Here is a 26,100-nt window from a genome sequence, read left to right on the forward strand (position 1 = left end):
TGGACTTTCAGAAAGCCTTTGATAATGTCCCACACAGGAGATTAATGGACAAAATTAGAGCACATTGTTTTTGGGGGGAAGGGTATTGACATGGAAAGAAAATTGGTTGGCAGACAGGAAACAAAGAATAGGGATTAACGGGTCCCTTTCAGAATGGCAGGGTGTGACTAGTGGGGTGCCACAGGATCTGTGCTGGGACCGCAGCTATTTACAATATACATTAATGATTTAGATGAAGGAATTAAAAGTAACATTAGCAAATTTGCAGATGACACAAAGCTAGGTGGCAGTGTGAACTGTGAAGAGAATGCTATGAGGATACAGGGTGACTTGGACAAGTAGGGTGAGTGGGCAGATGCAGTACAATGTGGATAAATGTGAGGTTATCCACTTTGGTGGCAAGAACAGGAAGGCAGATTATTATCTGAATAGTGTCAGGTTAGGAAAAGGGAAAGTACAATGAGACCTGGGTGTCCTTGTACATCAGTCACTGAAAGTAAGCATGCAGGTACAGCAGGCAGTGAGGAAAGCTAATGACATGTTGGCCTTCATAAAGAGAGGAGTTGAGTATAGGAGCAAAGAGGTCCTTCTGCAGTTGTACAGGGCCCTGGTGAGACCACACCTGGAGTATTGTGTGCAGTTTTGGTCTCCTAATTTAAGGAAGGACATTCTTGCTATTGAGGGAGAGTTGGTTTACAAGGTTAATTCCCGGAATGGCGGGACTGTCATATGATGAAAGAATGGTGCGACTGGGCTTGTATTCACTGGAATTTAGAAGGATGAAAGGGGGTCTTATAGAAACATGTAAAATTATTAAGGGATTGGACACGTTAGAGGCAGAAAACATGTTCCCGATGTTAGGGGAGCCCAGAACCAGAGGCCACCGTTTATGAATGAGAAAAACCTTTTCACCCAGAGAGTTGTGAATTTGTGGAATTCTCTGCCTCAGAAGGCAGTGGAGGCCAATTCACTGGATGCATTCAAAAGAGAGTTCTTAGAGCTAGCAGAATCATGGGATATGGGGAGAAGGCAGGAATGGGGTACTGGTTGTGGATGATCAGCCATGATCACATTGAATGGCAGTGCTAGCTCAAAGGGCTGAATGGCATACTCCTGCACCTATTGTCTGTGTATCTATGTATCGATGTATCTATGAAATGCAAAATTAATTCAGAAATACATCTACAAGTATGAAATTACAGAGCAGGTTCAAGGGCTATAGAACTGACTTCTGCACCTGACTCTTATATTTTTTTATATTCTTACACAGAATGATGGAAAATATATAATAAGTTTGAATATTTTAAAATTCAAGTTGACTCATTCCATTAAGCAAAGCCCCAGGACTAACAGGGCATGATTGCTATAATTCATTATCATTAAGTGCCAAGACCATCATTGAGGAATATGTATGACATAAACCATGGCCTCGTGATAACACCATGCTGTAGCTAATCTTCTCAACTGTACAATATAATTTCCAGTGGAACCTCCAACACCATATATCAAGCTTCCGAAAATACTACTATTGTCTGGCTACTATAAGCAATACAGAAAAGGTGGAGTTTGATTCCATTTCCCAGCTCTATTCCTGATAGAGTCATGGAGTCACAGAGTGATACAGTGTGGAAACAGGCCCATCAGCCCAACTTGCCCACACCAGCCAACATATCCCAGCTGTACTAGTCCCACCTGCCTGCATTTGGTCATATCCCTCCAAACTTGTTCTATCCATGTACCTGTCTGTTTCTTAAACGTTGGGATAGTCCCAGCCTCAAATACCTCATCTGGCAGCATGTTCCATACACCCACCACTCTTTGTGTGAAAAAGTTACCCCTCAGATTCCTATTAAATCTTTTCCCCTTCACCTTGAACCTGTGTCCTCTGGTCCTCGATTCCCCAACTCTGGGCAAGAGATTCTGTGCCTTGATCTATTCCTCTCATGATGTTATACACCTTAGTAAGATCACCCCTCGTCCTCCTGCACTCCAAGGTTTCGAGATCCAGATCAACCTCTCCCTATAGCTGAGACCCTCTAGTCCTGGCAACATCCTCGTAAATCTTCTCTGAACCCTTTCAAGCTTGACAATATCTTTCCTATATTGTTGTTGTATATATGTTGTTGGAAAGTAGGTGAGTATCCTTTTAATGCTTTGTAACTTGCATTTATTGCCTGCATTTATTGTCCGTATAATGAATGGTTTGCCAACAGCATTTCAGAGTCAAACCCATTGGTAGGCCTGAAGCAGCAAATAGGCCAGAGTGGGTAAAGATGGCTAATTTCCATCCCTGAAGAGCATTAATGTAGACTGGTTATAATTAGTAATGCCTGTTGCTACTTTTTTTGACCTGTTTCCAAGTTGCATGACAATTACAATATTTTGAGCATTCATATCAGTCACAAAATCCATTCACCATGAATTAAAGGATATAACTGAGGCTCCTGCTGTTGTCTAAGTAGGTAATAGATTATCAACCACTCACAATGCCGTCCCAATTCTAATTTCCATCGAAAATGTTTGGCTGATCCAATAATTTATTTTCACTAAATTTCCGAACGATACCACAAGTGGGTTTTGGCTGGCTAATTCTTAATCATATCATATCATATATATACAGCCAGAAACAGGCCTTTTCGGCCCTCCAAGTCCGTGCAGCCCAGCGATCCCCATACATTAACACTATCCTACACCCACTAGGGACAATTTTTACATTTACCCAGCCAATTAACCTACATACCTGTACGTCTTTGGAGTGTGGGAGGAAACCGAAGATCTCGGAGAAAACCCACGCAGGTCACGGGGAGAACGTACAAACTCCTTACAGTGCAGCACCCGTAGTCAGGATCGAACCTGAGTCTCCGGCGCTGCATTCGCTGTAAAGCAGCAACTCTACCGCTGCGCTACCGTGCCGCCCTGAAAGTAGAAAGTAGAATTCTGGGAAAATATACCTGGAAGTACCATAATCAATCAATATAAAAAAATACAAAGCTACCTGTACAGAATAGAATAGGAACAGATAATGTTTGGTGATTAGTTATGACAATGGTGTTTAAGAGGCTTTTAGAAAGGCATATGAATATGCAGAGAATGGAGGAATATAGATCACTTGCATTTGGAGAAGATTAGTTTACACAGCATTATGTTTGGCATGAGCATGGTGGGCCAAAGGACATGTTCCTGCGCTATACTGTTTCATGTTCTATGCAATTGATAGCAATCAGACTGGATCAAATAAATTATTGTGAAAATGAGATCTGCTCATAAAATATGCTAAGTTTTTCACTGGTTCTACAAATCCTAATGGTCCTTATGTAAATTGTTAGATTTAGCATCATAAAAAATGAAAACATAATAATTCATTAAAAAAAAGTGAAAAGCAACAAATTGAAAATATACTTAAAGAAAAATTGCAGATACCATTTCTTATGCGAGAAGAACCCAAATATTATTGGTTATACATCACCAATTATCTGGCTGATCATATAACAGATTTAACTCTATTTTCTGTTTTGTTAAGTGCCAAATAGTGTGTGCACTGTAAGGTATAATAACATGCAAGGATTTATTTTCAGTGGTAGCACTGTACATTACAGAGATATTCTAAACCTCGTATTGGGAATAACAAGGTGCTGGGGCAGCATGGAAAAAAAATAATTAATGACCGGACAGAATCATCAGTGTCACCTATAATTGGTTGAAAATGATGCTGAATTGCATTTTAACAGTTTAACATTTAACAAAAATGCATAAGAGATTTGAATAGAAAATATATGCAATGAGAATTCAATTTCAGAAAAACTAGCATTGGATCTCCACAAGCTAGCAATCCGTTCCCAAGTGGTCCGTTACAATGAAGGTTTACTTAAAAAAAGAACAATGATTTGCTGGCCAGCATTTACCCTTCACACAATGCCACAGTGACAGACTGACTTGCTCATCAGAATTAATCAGCACTCCTGAAAGGATGTTACCTTGAAATATTAATTCCATTCCTGTTGCTGGTGTTGCTTTATGGCTGGCTGAGTCTTTCCATTGTGCTCTGTTAATTTGTAATCAATTTACTGACCTCTGTGTATTTTTTTTCTCTGTGGAAATTATTTTTCATCTACTCTTCACTTGATGGAACTTGGTTTTGCGTAAATTGGCTGGTATTTTTCCCCTAATTGCCATGATCATCCTGCCTTGGTCATTCGAAGAGCAAAACAAGATCAGAAAAAGCTAGAAATCTAAAAGGAAGACAGGATACTGGAAATAATATACAGGAAATTCAGACATTTAAAAAGGACCATGTATGTCTTTGTGGAGTAGAATTAAGGAGATGCATTTATACACACTTCAAAAACAAAAGGGTAGCCAGGAAAAGGGTAAGAGGGAATCTGCATCCAGAGGAAGTGGGTCAGATACTACATTAGTTCTTTGCTTTAGTATTCACTAGGGAGTAGGGCATGGAGATAGCGATACAAGATCATAAGTCATAGGAGCAGAATTAAGCCATTCAGCCCATCGAGTCTGCTCCACCATTCCATCAAGATAAATTAAACTGATGTAAGGTAGTGCCATTAAAAAGATGCTCATTTAATGTTAAGTGAGGCATGCTAGGAGGTTCACATGTACAATTAATTTTATAAGTTGTGCAATCAGCAATAAGCAATCATAGAGTAATAGAGTGACAGTGTGGAAATATGCCCTTTGGCTCAACATGCCCACACCGGCCAACATGTTCCAGCTGCACTAGTCCCACCTGTCCGTATTTGGTCCATGTCCCTCCGAACCTGTGCTATCCATGTAACTGTCTAATGGTTTCTTAAATATTGGGATAATTCCTGCCTCAACTATGTCCTCTGGCAACTTGTTCCATACACCCACCACCCTTTGTGTGAAAAAGTTACCTCAGATTCCTATTAAATCTTTTCCCCTTCGCCTGATCCCCTGTGTTACTCCAGCATTTTGGGTCTATCTTTGATATAAATAGGCACCTGCACCTGGGGAGGGGGTGGTTTGGGTGGGAAGGGACGAGTTGACCAGGGAGTAGCGGAGGGAACGGTCTCTGCAGAAAGCAGAAAAAGGTGGAGATGGGAAGTTGTGGCCTGTAGTGGGATCCCGTTGGAGGTGGCAAAAACGTTGGAGGATTATGTGCTGTATGCGACGGCTGAAGGGGTGGAAGTGAGGACAAGGAGGACCCTGTCCTTGTTACAAATGGGGGGAGGGGGAGGAAGAGCAGAACTGCAGGATATCATGGAGACCCTAGTGAGAGCCTCATCTATAATGGAAAAGGGGAACTCCCGTTTCCAAGAATGAGGACATCTCCGATATATCGGCGAGACCAAGCGCAGGCTCGGCGATCATTTCGCTGAACACTTCCGCTCAGGCTGCCTAAACCTACCTGATCTCCTGGTTGCGAAACACTTTAACTCCGCCTCCCATTCCCAATCTGACCTTTCTATCCTGGGCTTTCTCCATTGTCAGGTAAGGCCATGAATCACTACAGGGTAGTGAAGAAAAGGCTAGATGACCTGGATTTGGTTTGATTTTTAGATTTTTTAGATTTAGAGACAGGCCCTTCGGCCCACCGGGTCCGCGCTGCCCAGCGATCCCCGCACATTAACACTATCCTACACACACTAGGGACAGTTTTTTACATTTGCCCAGCCAATTAACCTACATACCTGCACGTCTTTGGAGTGGGGGAGGAAACCGAAGATTTCGAAGAAAACCCACGTGATGGCTTTCATTGGCCCAGCGCAAATTGAAGGAACAGCACCTCATATTTCGCTTGGGTAGTTTACACCCCAGCGGTATGAACATTGACTTCTCTACCTTCAAATAGCCCTTTCCCTCTCTCACCATCCCCTCCCCCTTCCCAGTTCTCCCACCAGTCTTCTTGTCTCAGACCACATTCTATCTCTGTACCGCCCACTCCTCTGACATCAGTCTGAAGAAGGGTCTCGACATGAAACGTCACCCACTCCTCTCCAGAGATGCTGCCTGTCCCGCTGAGTTACTCCAGCATTTTGTGTCTACCATCTGTACTCCGTACCCTTACTGATGAAGGCACTGTATCAAAAGCCTTCTTTACCACCCTATCTACCTGCAACAAAACTTTCAGGAAATTATATATTTGTACTCCTAGATCCCTCTGCTCTACAACACCGCCAGGGCCTTACCATTCACATTGAATGTCCTGAACTGGTTTGACTACCCAAAATACAGCATGTCACACTGACCTGCATTAAATTCCACTGGCCATTCGTCAGCCCACTTGCCCAGCTGATCAAGATCCTGCTGTCATTTCATCTTCACTGTTTACGATACTGCCTACTTTAGTGTCATCTGCACACTTACTAATCATGCCTTGTATCATTTCATACAATGATAATGGCTGTGAATCACTGCAGGGTAGTGAAGAAAAGGCTAGATGATCTGGATTTGGTTTGAGATGGCATACATTAATTAATTGAACTCATGAATTTTTAAAAATCCAGCCATGATCTTGTTTCTCCTATCTCTGTAACCATCTCCAGTGCTATGATTCACCCAGAACCCCTCTATTGCTCCTATGCACATCTCTTATACATCATGGTGGTATCACAATCTAACCTTGAGATTTATCCCCATTATTGACAGTGGTGTTGCGACCATCTAGGACCACAACCTGGAATTTCCTCCTTAAAACCTTTCAGCATTTTACTTCCCTCTTCCCCTTTACAACCTTCATTAATACCCACTGCTTCACACAATGCTTTGCCTTCTCCTCCCGGGCTCTCCTGGGTTAGCCTTTAAACCTCTGAAGCACCTTGGGGCGCGTTTCTCCAAAAAGCAGTATATCATGAGAACCTGTGGTTGTTACAATATTATGTAACTGTGGTTCAGCTCTGATGAACCTGATTAGAAAAGACTGGCAGTCTATTTGGTTTTGAACCAAATGGACAATAACAGGCTCGATAACCTTGAATAGCGTCAATAGAATCTGTCAGTAATTGACACCTCTGGGATTGGTTTCAGGTGATTAAAACAGGTGATCTAATGCTGGTTTAAGTCTGAGCCATTCACTGCATTGTTGAGTCTCAAGTCTACTTTATTTGTCACATACACATAGAAGATGTGCAGTGAAATGAAAGTGGCAATGCCTGCGGATTGTGCTAAAACTACAAAACAGAATAGAACAATTTAAAAAAAAGACACAACACAAAAAATAAATCAATACAGTAAATTAGTCCCTGGTGATATAAGAGTTAACAGTCCTGATGGCCTGTGGGAAGAAACTCTGTCTCATCCTCTCTTTTTTCACAGCGTAACAGCCGAACGCACTACTCTCCGCAGAGCCTTCCTGTCCTGGGCAGAGCTGTTCCCAAACCAGATTGAGATGTTGCCGGACAAGATGCTTTCTACAGCCCCAGAGTAAAAGCACTGAAGGATCCTCAGAGAGACTCTGAATTTCCTCAGTTGTCTGAGGTGGTAAAGGCTGCCTTGCCTTACTCACCAGTGCGGCAATGTGCGTTGTCCATGTCAAATCCTCTGTGATGTGGACTCCCAGGTATTTAAAGCTGCTCACCCTATCCACAGTAATCCCATTTATCTCCAGTGGCATGTACGTCCTCGGATGTTGAGCCCTTCTAAAGTCCACAATCAACTCCTTAGTTTTTGTGACATTCAAGAGGAGGCTGCTGTCCTGACACCAGAGTGCCAGATCAGCCACCTCCTACCAGTAGGCCTTCTCATCGTTATCGGAGATCAGGCCCACCACCACAGTGTCATCAGCAAACTTGATGATGGCGTTGAAACTGACATTCAATCGCTCTTAAAACAGATTTCACTTTATAATGCACGGTGCATTTCACAGTAAATGAGAGAACTAGATGTATCCTTTTCACAACTTGTGCCTGGCAATGTGCCAGTAAATCACACAATAAAATAATAAGCAACATGCCAGAAAAAGCAAACCTAATCTCAGACAAGTAGGAATCTTTTCAGTAATTTAACTTTGTGAGGAAATGTAACAAATGATCAGTTGAATGACCACATTTATCAAAAATTGATGGTATTGGATAATAAACTGGAAATCCTTCAGCTTTAAAAGCACTTGTTTAACCATGAAATAAATCCACACGATTCCAAGAAAGAAAATTGTGCAACAGCATAGCTGTAAGACATTACAAATCAGTTTTTGACAGGTCCATTTTCAAGTTCACATAGACACACATATATTATACATATTGTTGAATGTTATAGGAAAAAGCAAACTTTTGGAAGAACTTAGCAGATCAGGTAGCATCTGTGTAGGGAAATGGACAGATGAAGTCCGGAGTCGAGACCCTTCTTCAGCTAATGGAGTCGAAGGGAGGTAGCTGGTAGAAAGAGGTAAAGGGAGGAGGATGGGGAAAGGTCTGGCAAGATGGATCCATGTAAAGATAGACACAAAAAGCTGGAGTAACTCAGCGGGATAGGCAGCATCTCTGGAAAAAAAGGAATGGGTGTCCAGAAATGTCACCCATTCGTTCTCTCCAGAGATGCTGCCTATCCCACTAAGTTACTCCAGCTTTTTGTGTCTATCTTCGGTTTAAACCAGCATCTGCAGTTCCTTCCTACACGGATCCATGTAAAGGCTTGATTGGCACATGAGTTGCGTGGGGGAGAGAAGGGTGGCAATAGTAACAAAGGCTGGACAATCTTAAATGTTGGATTGAGAAGATCATTGGAAGTCTATTACCATTTTTAAGGAAGAGGTATTTTAAGAAGTGGAAGATATTGGACCATTGGAAAGAATGGTGTAATAAGATTAGTTGTCAATTGTTTGAGCAAAACAACTGCTATAAAGCCGATGAGCTGAATGACATTCTGCAGTACCGTCAGCTCCACAATGATTCTTTCCAAGGCAATTTGGGGGGGGGGGGGGGGGGGGGGGTGGGGGCGGGGGCGGTAACTGCTTTCACAATTCCTGTAGGAAAATAACTGCAGGTGCTGGTACAAATCGAAGATATCGCAAAATGCTGGAGTAACTCAGCAGGTCAGGCAGCATCTAGGAGAGAGGGAATGGGTGATGTTTCAGGTCGAGAAGGGTCTCGACCCAAAATGTCACCCATTCCCTCTCTCCTAGATGCTGCCTGACCTGCTGAGTTACTCCAGCATTTTGTGATACCTTCACAATTCCTATTAGGTTGTATATGATCCAGAAAATCAAAAGGTACAAGATAAAGACAAATAATCTGTAATTAATATTGTACTTAAGGAATGAATTCATAATGTGCAGATTTATTGAACAATGAACAATTTATCTAATTTGATTAAAATCCAAATTAAACTTTAAGAGCACTTGAATAATTACATTCAAAGCTATGCAAATGAGATCAAGAAATGGAAGTCGCATTTCCACCACCTAAAAATGATACATTAGTATAATGTACATTTACAGACAACCCTTGTGTTGCGTTGTGTTGTGCTGTGCTGTGCTTCCTGGAAAAACATCTGTGTCACGATTTCCTCTAGATCACAACACCTGCACATGTATCAAGAAATGCTGGTTGAAAAAAAAAATTCCGTGTTTATTTACTTTTTTCTCATTAGAGCTCATTTTTATTCTGTATCTCAGATTTTTTTGTTATGATTTGTGAAACCCAGAAGGTCAAATATGAGTCTCCTTGCTTTTTGAAATGTACTTTGAATCTATTGCCGTATCGTTGCCTGGGTTTGTTAAGCCAGTGGCAGACTGTAAAAATCTGCCATTATTTACAGTACCAGTAAAACTTTCTCCCTCAGAGGTGTATTAAAAATCTTGAAAATGCATCAAACATAATCGGGCTGTAAAAAGTCCAAAGGCAACCATAAATGGATTTCAATCAGAGTTACTTTGTGATGACAAAGTTAGTACTTTAAGTAATTATTCCAGGATAAATGTCAATTGTTGGGTAGAAATAAGGAATTGCAGATGCTGGTTTACAACAAAAAAAAACACACCGTACTGGAATAATTCAGCCTGTCAGGCAGCATTTCTGGTGAACATGGATAGGTGATTTTAAGGGGCCAGGACCGATAGTGGTAGGATGGGGGAAAGAAATCTGGAAGAGAGGAGGGGCAGGTCAAAGTATGACAAGTCTTTTCATCTCTGGACTTCTGTCCAACCATCCTCCTATCAAACAAAACCTTCACTGTATCCATCTATCACTCTCCAGGCTTTGTCCAGCTCCTCCTCACTTCCAGCCTTCTTCCCCCCCCCCCCCCCGCCAACCCCCCCCCACCCCAGCACAATCCATCTGAAGAAGGGTCCCAACCCGAAATGTCATCTATCCGTGTTCTCCAGTGATGCTGTCTGCCCCGTTGAGTTTCTCCAGCACTTTGTGTACTTTTTTAATCAATTATTCAACATTCCCACAGTGTAGTGCTTAATCCCCACATTTTAAATGTATCTAATTCCAATGCTGAAGAAAAGATGGAACAAGAATTTTGTATTATGTCTCAGAAATCTATTTCTTGTATGCATTATGAACCATCCCAATGCAATTAGCCTCCGGGTAAAATAATTTTAGAATTGCTTCCTAAAACCATCCAAAAACCCAACTCGCCCATCAGACTACACATTGTGTTGAATATTTACACCCACAGCTGTCTCCGGAAATGGGGATAAAAGTCTCTACCACTGCCGATACTTCCTCTGCAGAGAAATGCCTCTGGATAAACTGCAAACATATTGCTGGAAGAACCTCTCTCACTGGTTAGAGTAAAAGTTAACTCCTCTGCTGGAATAATTCCTTCACAAACTGCCATATCTAAAAAGGTGTTGTTAATTGTTTCTAAAGCTTTTTTAATTCTCTTCAAGTCTTCTGAAGAACAGTCACGACCAACGGTACCTCTTGCTTTGTTTTCTGATGCTTATTGGGAGGTATTCCTGAAATTATGATATGCATCATACTCAGGAGGGTTTTAGCCAGGAGTTCCCAAGTTTTTAATTGCTGTAAGTCTATGGCAAATCCCATTAATTAGTTTATTTTCTACAAATAGTACATGCCTCTGTTATCTATGCTCATGCTCATTAGGAAGTTAAACGGTTAAGTTGCTGGACCTAACAGATTTTCTATTAAGTCCCAAACTCCTTTACCTTCATAGTCTTATTTTGGTGATGTGCTGCCATAACCTATTGGGAAGTGAGTTGTGACTGGAATGTAGGAGCAACATCATCGATATCGACGATGAACAGCACCGATCCCTGAGGCACACGACTTGTCACAGACCTCCAGTCTGAAAGGCAACCTTCTACCACTACCCTCTGCTTTCTACCATGAAGCCAATTATGTATCCAGTTAGCTAACTCTCTCTGGATCCCATACAGCATGATCCTTATTAACCTTCTTGGTTACTTCTTCAAAAAATTGTTCTATGGTTTATGAACGCATCCCAATGCAATTAGCCTCTGGATAAAATAAATTGCAGAATTGGTTCCTAAAACCATCCATATACTTATTCAAATGTGTGAGACATGATCTTCCACCCACAAAACCATGCTGACTATCCCCAATCAACCACTGTCTTTCCAAATGCCATATTATAATAATAATAATAATAATAATAATAATAATAATAATAATAATAATAATAATAATAATAATAATAATAATAATAATAATAATAATAATCATTATCATTATCATTATCATTATCATTATCATTATCATTATCATTATCATTATCATTATCATTATCATTATCATTATTATTATTATTATTATTATTATTATTATTATTTTTATTATTATTATTTAAAAAAACAACAACAAAAAAACCTTTATTGTCATCCAAAAACATGTTTTTGGACGGAATTACATTACCCACAGTCAACAATGAGAGGCAATAAAAAGAAAGCAATAAAACACAATCACAAAAACCAACATAAAACAAAAAACATCCATCACAGTGAGTCTCCTCCAGTCACCTCCTCACAGTGATGGAAGGCCAGAATGTCTTCTCTCTTCCCTGCTGTCTTCTCCCGCGGTCAGGCAATCGAAATTGCCACGTCGGGGCGGTCGTGGCTCCCGACATTGAAGCCCCCGCCAGGCATTGGAAAATCCCGTGGCCTATTCCAGGCCACACCGGACAGTGAAAGGTCTGCAGCGAGCCGACACAAGCCTCGCTATTCGGGGCGGACAAAGATGCTGCCACTGCTGGAGCTCTCGAAGCCGGCCCCCACCCAGGGACCTGCGAGCTTCAGACGTTCACAAGGCCCGCGGCCGAAGCCTCCGAAGACGAGTCGCAGCCACACTCACAGCGCCACCACAGCCTCCGAAGACAGCCAGGTCCGCAGGTGGTGAGTACAGTCCGGTCCGTGGGCTCTGCGAACCAGAGCCCAGCTGGAGGCCGCCAGATCCAGGCGTTTGGCCAATGGTAGGCTGCAGCGTGAACGGAGACACGACCCAGAAAAAAGGTCGCGTATCCTTTCGGAAGAGACAATTTTTATAGTTCCGCCCCCCCCCCCCCATATACTACACAACCACAAAAAAAGACTACATCACATCCAAACTTACAATTAAGACAAAAAAACAAATATCTTATCCTTCACAATCTTCTCCAGTAACTTTGCTCCCAAAGATATTAGGCTTACTGGTCCATAGTTCCCACTTTTTTTCTTTGCACCCCTTCTTAAATAGAGGCACAATATTATCTACCCTCCAGCTTTGTGACCCTTAACCTGAGTGCGGCTGATGTGGGGCCCATTTCCATGCTGCTTGACTCTTTGACTGTGATATTCAGACAGGTACCTGGCTAGGAATGGTTCAATGTGATATGGGCCAAACATGGGGAAATGGGACGAGCCCAATTATAAACCCTGGTCAGCATGGACATGTTGGGCCAAAGGTCCTGTTTCAGTGCTGTATGTCTTTATGGCTCGATTGTAATTGTGTATTGTCTTTCTGCTGACTGGAGAGCATGCAACTAAAGCTTTTCACTGTACCTCGGTACACCTGACAATAAACTAAACTAAACTTCAAGGACTCTTATGAGTTTATGATTAAAACTGGCTTGGCTGGCTTGGCTGGCTAGTTTCTGTCAGGAAGGTTGCAGCAGATGACCCACTTCCAGAGGAAAACCAAGGTGGTTAGTGGGCCGAATTGTTGCTAATAAACTAAAGACAAACTAAAGCAGTAGCTTTACTGACGTTTGCACCAGCACGATAAGTAAACACTGAAAACAAAATCTAGAATAATTTATTGAACATACACTGTTATCTTGTATGGATTTTAAACAGTCTTAAATAGAGATAAAATGATGATAAAATAGGCATGGTCTGCATTATTTAGCTTTGCTAGAAACAAGGAACTGCAGATGTCGGTTTACAAAACACGACACAAAATGCTGGAGCAACGCAGCGGGTCAGGCATTTTTTGTAACTTGTACTTCATGAGATTGTGGTGGAACGGTTACTTGAACTGCTGCTGTGCTTTGAAGGTTTTCCACTGTGCTGTTAGGCAGGAAGTTGCTGGATTTTGGGCTAGCAATGATATAGGAGTATCATTTACAAGTCAGCCTCTTGTTTGACTGGAAGAAGAAATGGAAGTAAATTGTATTCAGATGGTCTTTATGACGTTGATCTTCTGTGGCACAAATAGTTGTGTAATTTTCAAGGACTGTCGAATCAAGTGGGACAAACTGGTCATTGCGTCTTCTCATGTACATCACCATTCGCTTATTTGTGATTCATCTGACCATTACACCGTGTTTTAATTATTTAAGTCATCTGCGGATAATCCCCCTCAAAACCGACGGGACGCTGAATGACTCTTCAGGATTGGATTAAAAATCTGCTACTGATTCTGCAGCGTTGGTACACAGTACAGAGGATCCATTTTGAGTTGCAACCATGGCAACCAATCATTTCTTCAGAACATTTTGTTCCAAGTCAAATTTGTTCCCAACATTAGTTGCCAGTATACAGAAGTCAAGTCAAGTCAATTTATTTGTATAGCACATTTAAAAACAACCCACGTTGACCAAAGTGCTGCACATCTGACCAGGAAAAAAAAGAAACATACAGTGGCAGGCAGCCAAACACAACGGCGCGGCCATCTTGAACAAAATGTTAATTCAATCACCCACAGTCCAACAATAAAAGCACTAAACAGGCACCCAAAATTATCCAACCCCAAAAACCCCCCAAAACACAGTCCAACAATAAAAGCATTAAATAGGCATTCAAATCACACACCCCAAAACCCCCAAAAACACAGTCCGACAATAAAAGCATCAAACAGGCACTCAAACCACCCAACCCCAAAAACACACAAAAAAAAGAAACATCCATCAAAGAAACATCCATCACAGTGAGTCTCCTCCAGTCCTCTCTCTCCTCACTGTGATGGAAGGCCACAATGTCTTTCCCTTCTCCCGCTGTGCCTCGCCCGCAGTCAGGTTGTTGTGGTTGCAGGCCGCACCGGACGGTCCACAGCGGGCCGAGCCCAAGGCGCGTCGCGTCGCAGCCGCTCCCGCAGCCTCCGAAGACGGCCGGCTCCGCCGATGATAAGTCCGATCCGGGGCGGGCGAACACGCTGCTGCCGCTGTTGTTGCACGTCGGGGCGGTCGTGGCTCCCGACATTGAAGCCCCCGCCCAGCAGAGAAATATCCCGCGGCCATCCTAGGCCGCGCCGGACGGTGAAATGTCCGCGCCCTATGCCCCGCGATCCGGGGCGGGCGAACACGCTGCCGCTGCCGGAGCTCCCGATGTCGGCATCCACGCGGCCCGAGCCTAAGGCGAGTCGCAGCCGCACCCGCAGCCTCCGAAGACGGCCGGCTCCGGTGGTGGTAAGTCCGATCCGCGGGCTCTGCGAACCAGAGCCCTGGAGGCCGACAGCTCCAGGAGTTGGGCCGATGGTAGGCCGCAGCAGGAACGGAGACACGGCCCAGAAAACAAAGGTCGGGTCTCCGTTCTGAAGGGACACATATTTACAGTGTTAGTTTCCCCCTCCCCCCCACATACACACATAGTACACAAACACAAAAACACCACATCACAACTACAATTAAGACAAAAAAAACCCAACAAAAACACAAAGACAAATGGACCGCAGGTGAGCGGCAGCTGCTAGGGCAGTGCCGCCATTTTGTTAGATTAAGGGATAACTCTATAATAGCTGCGGAACAACCTGCCAAGGGCAAACATTTAACTGTTTGCACATTTACCGGTCATGCCAGTGACTAACCCACTGACTAACCCAGCCGCCCTTCTATTGCGCTCACATTTCCTGCAATGTCTTTTCGATTGTACCCAAGGATCTACAGAGTAACAGCAGCTAGTTTCATTACAGTGACTTTAACCTCGAGTAGTTCATAAAGCCTGATCATCCAATAAAGGAGGGCAAGGCCATGAAGCAAGTGTTAAGAGTGGTGACCAAAAACTCGAGCAAACAAATGGATTCTATAGGAAGCAAAAGTCCAGGGAGAGGTGAAGAATTATGAACAAAAGTTGCAACCAAATGATAATTATTGGTCCTCACTGTTTCCACCAATCTCTAACAGGCCAAGGCTGCCGTATTCTGTGAGCAAGGCCAACGCATGGGGCTGAAACACTTCAGCACATCTGGATTGATTCCTCTTCAATAATAAACCAGCTCAAGATCAGTTTGAAATGGGAAATCAAATTTTACTTAAAGTGGAATGAAGTAACCAGATAAAGTATGGGGAGACATATATTTTTGGTGTTTCCATAGAGATGCGGCATTGTGCAAAGAAACATCCCTCCTCATGGGGCCTCATGAATAACCTCAGCACTGGACTTGAGTGATCGCCTGACAACACCAAATGGCATTGGCGACCATGCATCCAGATTGCTAAGGAGATAGAAAAATAGAAACAGAGAAACATAGAAAAATAGGTGCAGGAGTAAGCCATTCTGCCTTTCGAGCCAGCATCACCATTCAATATGATCATGGCTGATCATCTAGAATTCCACAGATTCACAACTCTCTGGATGAAGACGTTTTTCCTCATCTCAGTCCTACCCCTGATTCTTAAACTGTGACCCCTGGTTCTGGACTCCCTCAACATCGGGACCATTTTTCCTGCATCTAGCCTGTCCAATCCTTTAAGAATTTTAAATGTTTCTATAAGATCCCCTCTCATCCTTCTAAATTTTAGTGAATATAAGCCCAGTTGACCCATTCTTTCATCATATGTCAGTCCCACATATTGGTCAGTCCCGGGAATTAACCTGGTTAACCTATGCTGCACTCCCTCAATAGCAATAATGTCCTTCCTTAAATTAGGAGACAGAAATTGCACACAATACTCCAGGTGTGGTCTCATCAGGGCCCTGTACAACTGCAGTAGGACCTCCTTGCTCCTAAACTCAAATCCTCTCGCAATGAAGGCCAACATGCCATTAGCTTTCTTCACTGCCTGCTGTACCTGCATGTTTACTTTTGGTGACTGATGTACAAGCACACCCAGATCTCGTTGCACCTTCCCTTTTGCTAATCTGACACTATTCAGATAATAATTTGCCTTCCTGTTCATACCACCAAAGTGGATAACCTCACATCTATCCATATTATACTGCATCTGCCATGCATCTGCCCACTCACACAATCTATCCAAGTCACCCTGCAGCCTCATTTCATCCTCCTCGCAGCTCACACTGCCACCCAGCTTTGTGTCATCCCCAAACTTGGAGATGTCACATTTAATTCCCTTGTCTAAATTGTTAATATATATTGTAAATAACTGTCATCCCAGCATCGAGCCTAACGGCACCCCACTAGTCACTGCCTGCAATTCTGAAAAGGACCCGTTAATTCCGACAATAGACAATAGACAATAGGTGCAGGAGTAGGCCATTCGGCTCTTCGAGCCAGCACCGCCATTCAATGTGATCATGGCTGATCATTCTCAATCAGTACACCGTTCTTGCCTTCTCCCCATATCCCCTGACTCCGCTATCCTTAAGAGCTCTATCTTACTCTCTCTTGAATGCATTCAGAGAATTGGCCTCCACTGCCTTCGGAGGCAGAGAATTCCACAGATTTACAAATCTCTGACTGAAAAAGTTTTTCCTCATCTCCATTCTAAATGGCCTACCCCTTATTCTTAAACTGTGGCCCCTGGTTCTGGACTCCCCCAACATTGGGAACATGTTTCCTGCCTCTAACGTGTCCAACCCCTTAATAATCTTATATGTTTTGATAAGATCCCCTCTCATCCTTCTAAATTCCAGTGTATACAAGCCTAGTCGCTCCAGTCTTTCAACATGTGACAGTCCCGCCATTCCGGGAATTAACCTAGTAAACCTACGCTGCACGCCCTCAATAGCAAGAATATCCTTCCTTAAATTTGGAGACCAAAACTGCACACAGTACTCCAGTTGTGGTCTCACTAGGGCCCTGTCCAACTGCAGTAGGACCTCTTTGCTCCTATACTCAACTCCTCTTGTTATGAAGGCCAACATTCCATTGGCTTTCTTCACTGCCTGCTGTACCTGCATGCTTCCTTTCAGTGACTGATGCACTAGGACACCCAAATCTCATTGTACGCCCCCTTTTCCTAACTTGACACCATTCAGATAACAATCTGCCTTCCTATTCTTACCACCAATGTGGATAACCTCACACTTATCCACATTAAACTGCATCTGCCATGCATCAGCTCACTCACTCAACCGGTCCAAGTCACCCTGCAACCTCATAGCATCTTCCTCACAGTTCACACTACCACCCAGCTTTGTATCATCTGCAAATCTGCTAATGGTACTTTTAATCCCTTCAACCAAGTCATTAATGTATATTGTAAATAGCTGCGGTTCCAGCACCGAGCCTTGCGGTACCCCACTAGTCACTGCCTGCCATTCTGAAAGGGACCCATTTATCCCCACTCTTTGCTTTCTGTCTGCCAACCAATTTTCTATCCATGTCAGTACCCTAGCCCCAATACCATGTGCTCTAATTTTGCCCATTAATCTCCTATGTGGGACCTTGTCAAAGGCTTTCTGAAAGTCAAGATACACTACATCCACCAGCTCTCCCCTGTCAATTTTCCTAGTTACATCTTCAAAAAATTCCAGAAAATTAGTCAAGCATGATTTCCCTTTGGTAAATCCATGCTGAGTCGGAACAATCTTGTTACTGTTATCCAAATGCTCCGCAATTTCGTCTTTTATAATTGACTCCAGCATCTTCCCCACCAGTGATGTCAGACTAATTGGTCTATAATTTCCCATTTTCTCTCTCCCTCCTTTCTTAAAAAGTGTAGTTACATTGGCTACCCTCCAGTCCACAGGAACTGATCCAGAGTCGAGAGAGCATTGGAAAATGATCGCCAATGCATCCACGATTTCTAGGGCCATCTCCTTGAGTATTCTGGGATGCAGTCCATCAGGCCCTGAGAATTTATCTGCCTTTAGTCCCAACAGTTTACCTAACACCTTTTCCTGACTAATGTGGATTCCTTTCAGTTCCTCCCTCCCACTAGATCCTCAGTCCCCTAGTATTTCTGGGAGATTGTTTGTGTCTTCCTTAGTGAAGACAGAAACAAAGTACTCGTTTAACTGTTCTGCCATTTTGTTGTTTCCTATTATAAATTTGTCTGTGATTGTAAGGGACCTACATTTGTCTTCACTCATCTTTTCCTGTTTACATATCTAAAGAAGCTTTTAGAGTCAGTTTTTTAATTCCCCGCAAGCTTTCTTTCATGATCTTTTTTACCCCCTCTTAATTAACCTCTTTGTCCTCCTCTATTGAATTCTAAATTTCTCCCAGTCCTCCAGTTTGCTGCTACCTCTGGCCAAGTTATTGCCTCTTCCTTGGATTTAACACTATCCTTGATTTCCCTCGTCAGCCATGGTTGAGCCGACTTCCCCATTTTATTTTTTCGCCAGACTGGGATGAACAATTTTTGTTCAACCGTGCGGCCTTTAAATCTTTGCCATTGCATCTCCACCGTCAACCCTTTAAGTATAATTTGTCAGTCTATCGTAGCCAATCCCCGTCTCATACCTTCAAAGTCTCCTTTCTTTAAGTTCAGGAACCTAGTCTCTGAATGAACCGTGTCACTCTCCATCCTAATGCAGAATTCCACCATATGATGTTGTTGCCCAAAGGGTTCTGCACCACAAGATAGCTATCCATTCCTTCCCCATTACACAATACCCAGTCTAGGATGGCCTGCTGTATTGTTGGTTCTTCAACATATTGGTTTAAAAAACCATCCCGTATACATTCCAGAAAACCCTCCTCCTCAGCGCTGCTACCAATTTGGTTGGCCTGATCTATATGTAGATTAAAGTCACCCACAATAACAGCTGTACTTTTGCTGCACGCATCCCTAATTTCCTGCGTGATGCTATCCCCAACCTCCCTACTGCTGTTTGGTGGTCTGTAAACAACTCCAACAAGCGTTTTCTGCCCTTGGCTATTTTGCAGTTCTACCCATACCGATTCTACAGCATCCAAGCTAATGTCTCTCCTTGCTATTTCATTAATCTCCTCTTTAACCAGCAATGCCACCCTACCTCCTCATCCTTTCTGTCAATCCTTCGTGAATATTGAATACCCCTGCATGTTTACCTCCCAGCCTTGGTCACCCTGGAGCCATTTCTCCGTAATTCCAACTATATCATATTCCTTAACTACTAACTGCACATTCAATTCATCCACCTTATTATAAATGCTCCTGGCATTAAGGCACAAAGCTTTCAGATTTGTTTTTCTCATCTCCCTTCTACCTTTTGCTTTTGTCCTCCTTGTATGGCCCTCTGTCTCCTTGCATTGGTTCCCAATCCCCTGCCTCGTTAGTTTAAACATGACCTTTCCTGCACTTTCTTTCCCAGTAATTGCACACTAATGCTTCCAAGTTGTTGACTTCACCTCCCCCCCCCCCCACTGTATAGTTTAAACCCACCCGTGTAGCACTAGTAAACCTGCCTGCCAGAATGTCCAATTAAGGTGCAACCCGTCTCTTTTGTACAGGTCACCCCCGCCCCAGAAGAAATTCCAGTGATCTAGAAATCTAAATCCCTGCCCTTTTGCACCAACTCCTCAGCCACACATTCAGATCCCCTATCTCCCTGTTCCTACCCTCACTGGCCCGAGGTACTGGAAGCAACCCAGAGATAACCACCCCATCAGTCCTGATTTTCTGCCTCCTACCTGGTTCTCTATACTCACGTTGCAGAACCTCCTTCCTCTTCTTACCCACGTCATTTGTGCCTGCATGCACAACTACCTCCGGCTGCTCACCTACCCTGTCGAGGATGTTCTGAAGTCGGTCTGAGACATCTTGGACCCTGGCACCAGGGAGGCAACACACCTTCCTCGAGTCTTGCCTGTCACCACAGAATCTCCTGTCCACACCTCTGACAATGGAGTCACCCACCACTATGGCTCTGCCTGACGTCGGTCTCGCCTCAGCGCCAGGATTCTTGTGACAGACCTGTCCGCCGCTCGGACTAGAAGTTTTGTCTACCCTGACAGCTCCCAAGAGGGTGTACCTGTTTTCAAGTGGTACTTCCACCGAGGTCTCCTGTAGTCGTTTCATCCCCTTCCTTTCCGTCTAACCGTTGCACCTCCTGCACTCTTGGAGTGATGACCTGATTGTCGGTCCCGTCCAGGAAGCTTTCGTCTTCCCGGATGGACTGCAGGTCATCCAGCTGCTGCTCCAGTTCCCTACGGTCTCAGTGGAGTTACATCTGGGCACAGTCCCCACAGGTGTGGTGGTCAGTGACACCAGCAGTACCCCTGGCTTCCTGCAACAAACGCACTGCAATTATATTCCTGCCATCACAAGTTTAAATATTTACATGAAATTAAACACACACACAAATGATTAAATGTAGCCTCCCTGCGTCAGCGTCAAAGACTTGAGCCAAAGACTCGCACGTTACCTCTCCAAGGCCGCTCCGCTACACCTGAACTTAATCTTATCTAATCAGGTCAACTAACCACTCGACTAATTGTGATGTCTCAGCCAATCACCTCACTCACTTGTCTGGCTACTCTGCGACCTTCAAGGTAATTGACCCGGGCTCTCTCTTGATGCTCTTCTTAAAGCTCCCGAACTTTAGTCAAAAGTGTTTTATCGTCATATTAGTTTACTTTAGTTTGGAGATACAGCAAAGAAACAGGTCCTTCGGCCCACCGAGTCAGCACCGACCAGCGATCCTCGCACATTAACACTATCCTACACACACTAGGGACAGTTTACAATTTTACGAAGCCAATTATCCTACAAACCGAAAAACCTGTACATCTTTGGAGTGTGGGTGGAAACCAGAGCACCTGTAGAAAACCCACACAAGTCACGGGCAGAACGTAGAAACCGTACAGACAGCACCCATAGTCATGTTCGAACACAGGCTTCTGGTGCTGAAAGGCAACGACTCTACGGCTGCATCACCGTGCCACCCTCATGTCACAAAATATCTTGTGTGTGGGGGGGGGGGGGGGGGAGGGGGGGAGAGATAGGTCTTTTCTGGAGGAAGGGTGCCAACCCAAAATGTCATCTGACCATTCCCTCCACATATGCTGAGTTCCATGTTGCAACATACAATAGATCAGACAGCATCTGTTGAGAGGAACGGAATCCTTCTCACACTTTATGGCAATGAGGTAAACCCGCTGAATTCCTCCAGCACTTTTGTGTCTTGCTTAATGTGTTCACTGATGTCTGAACACATTAAAAAGCAAAACAGCAGAGAAACCACAACTAAGCTCCATCTCTCAGTGGGAGAAAGCAGCACGTATTGCTTATGCACTTTATTCAGTTGAGATGTGAACTGACCATGTTTAACATCTGCACAGTTATTCACATGCAAAGTAAAAAGGAACTGCAGCACTTAATATGCAACACTCGGTAAAAATGCATAACATATAGTGAGCCTATGATCTTTTGAGAGATACAAAAGATTACAGATGCTAGAATCTTGAGTAAAAACAAACTGCTGGAGCAACTTGGCAGGTAGAGGGAAATGGACAAACAATGTTTTGGCTGGGATGCTTCTTCATTCTGAAGAAGACTTATGACTCTAAACATTTCCCTCCACTTCAAACTCAATTTCCCTCCACAGATGCTGCCTGACCCACAGAGTTCCTCCAGCAGGTTATGATCTTTTGACCATGTTCTATTCATCTGCATCAGTCCTGATCCACACCTTAACCATAGTTATTCATCCCTTATACAAAATAGATATCAATCTCACTCTTCATAGCAAAACGCTAAACAAATATATAGATTGTGGAAAAGTAGAATAAAACAACTGACAACATACAACAGGTCAGGCAGCATTTGTCGAGAGAGAAACAGAATCTTTCCTACTGCTAATGGGTATTAAATAAACATTGATCTCTCTACGAATGCTGGCTGAGTTGCTGAGCACATTCAGTATTTTTTTTTAAAATTTCAATCTGTGAATTCTTCACTTGACCCAACATCCATAGCACTTTGACAAGATGGCTTTAGATTTCAGAAATAGAAAGTACTTTGTCCTGTCTAACTGACCACAATATAACCACAATTATTCCATCACTTCCGGAGGGCAAGACCCTCGTAGACTTGGATCCTTGCCTGGTTTCAGGTTATTTTGATAAATGCTGTCAAAACTGCAACAGAATATGATGCAGGCTCTAGATCCTTAGGCATTTGTTTTTTAAGTGATTGAGCAAAGAAGCATGATACTTATGATTGCTGAACTAATGGTCCACAACAAAGAGGACAACAGCTCCACAGAAAAAGCTGCACTCGCATCAAGCTTTTGATGGAAATTTGGTGGCTGGTGCATAAGATGCTACACATGCCCAGCACTATTGGGCATTGTGAGGAAATCATATGTTCTAATAAATAAAATCAGTTGCTTCTGACCATCTCCCTTTGGCCCACTGTCACTGCTGGCCCTCTTGATGTGTCCATAACATTCCTCCATGACACTTCCCTAGCATTTCCTTCACTGTCCTTTGCCCAATGTTCCTCTCTCCCATCCTTTGTGGTCAAATGCTTTTGCGAGGCGTTGGTGACCAAAGAACTCTAAGCGCTCAACTATTTCCCCCTTGGCACCACTGATTGAGGCATGTACTCTACCATGCTTCCTGAAGTCGATAACCAGCTCCTTCGTCTTGATGACATTGAGGGAGAGATTGTTGTCCTGACATCATGTTACGAAGTTTCCTATTTCCTTCCGGTACTCTGTGTCGTCATGATGTTAATAAACCTAAACCAGTAGACTATCACTATATCCTGGAAACTGACAATTCAGTCCTGGCAGGCATTCATTGTAAGCCAGGGCAAATGCACATAACACGATTAAAGTTGCTTGAGCTTGTGTTTTGCAATGGGGACTGCTTAGCAGCTCACAAATGGCAGGTGCATTAATGGTCCAGTCAATTTGAATGAATGAGATCCTATGCCTTTTTATATATTTATTGGAGGAAAGTGTCCAGATTGAGTTAGAAAATGGGTTGCATGTGAGAAACACTGTACAACCTGTCCTTCTACTGAAAGCCTGTGAACGTGTGTTTGCCGAAGCACTCCAAGATGCTAACTGCAAGTTTATTGCCACAGTTTTTATCCACAACTTTCCAGAGGTTGATAAGATTTCTAGAATCCAAATGTTCCATTTATTTATTGAAGCACATTCTCCATCTCTGCAAGAAGATGAGGGAGGCAAGTGTTTTTAATCCTTTGAAGATTTAAAAGGCTGATAATCACTTTAAATAAATATCACATCAGGTGTCTGGTGAAGACAGCCTAATGTCTGTTAGAAGTCAATTAAGTTTTATAAACTAACTTATAGCATATCAAGCTCTGAGGAATGCCGACATGACTTCTTCAAAGTAAAAAAAGCTTAATATTGACAACTTCTAGATGCTTCACTCCTACACAGTTAGCTCACATCTGCCATCGTTTTCTTAATCCCACACTGGTAAATGGGCTGAGACATTTTTTTTTAGCAGGCAGCCAGCTGCCTTTGAGTTAATCAGCCAGCAGCAGATGAATAATTTGTTCTGTCAAGGAGATCCATGTAAACCTTGGGAGCACTAGCGGGCCCATTTACAGGTAGATGCACAGAGTCTCTTGCTCAGAGTAGGGGAATCGAGGACCAGAGGACATAGGTTCAAGGTGAAGGGGAAAAGATTTAATAGGAATCCGAGGGGTAACTTTTTCACACAAAGGGTGGTGGTTGTATGGAACAAGCTGCCAGAAGAGGTGGTGGAGGCTGGGGACTATCCCATTGTTTAAAAAACAGTTAGACAGGTACATGGATAGGTCAGATTCAGAGAGATATGGACCAACGCAGGCAAGTGGGATGAGTGTAGCTGGGACATTGTTGGCCTGTGTGGGCAAGTTGGGCCAAAGGGCCTGTTTCCACATTGTATCATTCTATGACTCTATGATAGCTTGAAGCTGAATGGAAAATCCAGTGTTTGGGAGATAGCGAGGTGCATGGTCAGGGTGTGACCTGTAAAGCCTGGCTGTGCTCAGGAATGTGGTGCAGTCTTGTCAGTGGATTCCTGTGCACTCAGCAGCCGATGGTTATATATCTGGAGTACATGGAGCAGTGCAGAGATTGATCTTTTGATGAAATATATTTGCTGACGTGCCACCGGAGGTTTGTCCATGTCCATTTGTGGATGATCCACAATTTAAGCAGCCAAATTGCTCAAAGAAACTAGTAGGGATCTAAGAAATAAATTGACATTGGCTTCTGATGCCATTTCCATGACCAGTTTTTCAACCACAAACAAACTATGGGCCATCTGGTTATCTGGTCTCTATTTTCCCCACACCTACTGTGGCACAGTGGCGCAGCGGTAGAGTTGCTGCCTTACATCGCCAGAGACCCGGATTCAGTGCCGACTACAGGTGATGTCTGTGCAGAGTTGTACGTTCTCCCTGTGACCATGCTGGTTTTTCTCCGGGATCTCCAGTTTCCTCCCACACTCCAAAGATGTACAGGCTTGTAGGTTAATTGGCTTCTGTAAGTTGTAAATTGTCCCTAGTGTGTAGGATAGTACTCATGTACGGGGCGATCGCTGGTCAGCACGGACTCAGTGAGCCGAAGGGCCTGTTTCCGCTGTGACTCGCTCTATCTCTAAAGTCTGGAGTCTAAATCTGAAAGCCATCATCAGCTGCACTAAGATATAACCATGGGAGGTTTTTGCAAGAGATTTTGCTTTAATTAACCTGTGCTTCATGTGATATATTTAATTAACCTGTGCTTCATGTGATATACATAGAGATCTGCAAACTTTTTAAGTTTGTCCAGCACACACCACAGTTCCTTTTTTCATTTTACAGATAGTGCTTCTTCTTCTTCGGTCGTATGTCTTGTAGACCTGCAGCTCCGTTGAGGCGAGCCAGGCCAACGTGTCATCGTCCAGGTCAATCAGACAATAGACAATAATAGACAATAGGTGCAGGAGTAGGCCATTCAGCCCTTCGAGCCAGCACCGCCATTCAATGCGATCATGGCTGATCACTCTCAATCAGTACCCTGTTCCTGCCTTCTCCCCATACCCCCTCACTCCGCTATCCTTAAGAGCTCTATCCAGCTCTCTCTTGAAAGCATCCAACGAACTGGTCTCCACTGCCTTCTGAGGCAGAGAATTCCACACCTTCACCACTCTCTGACTTTTAAAGTTCTTCCTCATCTCCGTTCTAAATGGCCTACCCCTTATTCTTAAACTGTGGCCCCTTGTTCTGGACTCCCCCAACATTGGGAACATGTTTCCTGCCTCTAATGTGTCCAATCCCCTAATTATCTTATATGTTTCAATAAGATCCCCCCTCATCCTTCTAAATTCCAGTGTATACAAGCCTACAAGTCTGTGTTGGGTCCCCACACTCGCAGAAGGCACTGTCCACGAGACCCCACCTCTTCATCGCTACAGATAGTTGATCTCACCTGAAGGTTATCGTAACGACTCCAAATGCAAGTAGTTTCCCTGTAATGAATTCCCTACCCAAACAACTTTCATTTTGTAGGTATGTTTCCTATTATCTGTATACTTATGGTCACATCACATTGACCCTTTGTCTCTCTGAGGCCACACTATCAAGCACCTTTTTACACTAATCCCATTTTAGAAATTACCATTCACCTACCCAGTGGGGTTAGTTTAAAATGGCCATTAACCTATC

Source organism: Rhinoraja longicauda, chromosome 5 (assembly GCF_053455715.1).
Source record: "Rhinoraja longicauda isolate Sanriku21f chromosome 5, sRhiLon1.1, whole genome shotgun sequence".
NCBI lineage: Eukaryota > Metazoa > Chordata > Chondrichthyes > Rajiformes > Arhynchobatidae > Rhinoraja > Rhinoraja longicauda.